Genomic DNA, 1,804 nt, shown 5'->3' on the forward strand with positions numbered 1-1,804 from the left:
TTGCTGAGTTATTGGGCATGCTGGTTTTCAGCACGAGTTATAATGGCTACAGCGTTCGCAATGCGGGCTAGTTAGCACTACTAACTACTCTCTGATTAAGAGATTCAGAAGTAAATCAGGAAATTCCTTATAAAGCTAATAAGCAAAAAACTGTAAAAAAAACCCCAAGCAACTGAGAGTTTTAAAATGTAACATTTTCTCCAGTTGAGTAATTCAAGTTATTAACTCATTTTCCAAATTTTCCTTGGAAGACTGTTTTTTGTAAAGTCTCCTGTTATTTTTACAAGTATATTCTCTCTGCTAAGCAGTTTTGTCCAGTCTGCTTTTGGTTCTGGGTTACTCTCCAAAAAGCTTTATCCTAGCAGGTAGCAAGTCCCCTGCAATTCTATTGCATCTTCTCCAGGACTTGCTGATGATCAGTGTTCACCTGAGCCAGTCCCTACAGAGTCCTTTCTTCCTTACAGAGCTCTTTGCCACCTAGGTTGTTGCTGTTTACCCTCAGCCAACCTGCTCTTTCTCAGATGTTCCAACTCATTGCCTAGGATGTCTTAAAAAAAATTGACAAAAAAGAGAAAATCCCTGACACAATAGACTTATTCTGCTGTAGCACTAAATGTAAGTGCCTTTGTACAGTCCATAGGGTCAGCAAAAGTCTTTGAGAGACCGTGATACCAGGCATAAACTGTCAAAGGACTGTCCTGCTACAATGTCATCCAGAAATTATTGCTATGGCTGATGAATAAAATAAGCACTGTCATTTAAAACAATCCCTTAAGGACTGACTCTCAGTGTCTCTTCCTATCCTGCTATAAATCTTTTAAAATCAATGAAAACTTTCAGTCACTCTTATTAACATTGCAGGTTGTCTGTAAAATATGTTCTAAATGCTATTAAATGAGTCCAACTTCTCTCATATGGAGACGGCAATTCTTTTCACTCTCCTTATACATCTACTTGGGTAAAACCTGTTTTCAAGAAATACATAAGCACCCTCTTGCTGTTGTGGGTCTGCAGATCACCCACTCCTACTGCAGTGGAGCACTGGGGCCCAGTGCTCAGCCGTGCTGAAATCTGTAACAAACCCTTTATCGTGCAGCTGCTGCCTCAAGGAGCGACCGACTACTGCTCTGACGGCTGCTCTCCTGCTGCACTGCTTTGACTCAAGCCGTTGCATATTGACCCTGGATAAATTTTTTGCAAGTGGAGTTTAGTTCCTGTCGCTGGGAAGATGATGCTCCTGAATGTACATTGCTCATTTCTGCATTGGTCCTGCCAACGTGCTGTGAGCACTGCAAAGGTGATGCAAGCCCCAGATCAACAAAAAAGCTCCCTACCCCTCACATTTCTCTAGTCCTCTGACCTGTTGTCCCAAACTTGGTCCACCTGCAAAGAGGTGCTTTACTGAGACCCATCAGTGCTTGTAGCATGGATATGGTGTACAGGAGTGGGGGAAGGCTATGCTTCTGAATTGGGGGGCTTGGAGACTGCTGCCCTGTATGAGTCCCTTTGCTCCAAGCAGCAAGAACTCAGTGGAAGCCCTGAGCTATTGCTTCTCCTGGGGCAAGATACCATTACTCAGTGGACTGGGAGATACCGCAACACTGTGCGAAGCAGCGGCTTTTACAGAATTGAGATCAATGATAACTTGCTGTGGTGTGAGGCGGCCTGCTCTGAGGTGGCTGTACAAACTCAACAAGAGCTGGGAGCAGCTCCAGTGAGATCCCACCCTGATAAATCAGTGCACTAGTACTGATTAGAAGGTAGGATGGTGAGATTTTTATCAGAATGGGGTGGAAGAAGAAAA

The sequence above is a fragment of the Egretta garzetta genome, unplaced genomic scaffold (genome assembly GCF_000687185.1).
Source record: "Egretta garzetta isolate BGI_Z169 unplaced genomic scaffold, ASM68718v1 scaffold206, whole genome shotgun sequence".
NCBI lineage: Eukaryota > Metazoa > Chordata > Aves > Pelecaniformes > Ardeidae > Egretta > Egretta garzetta.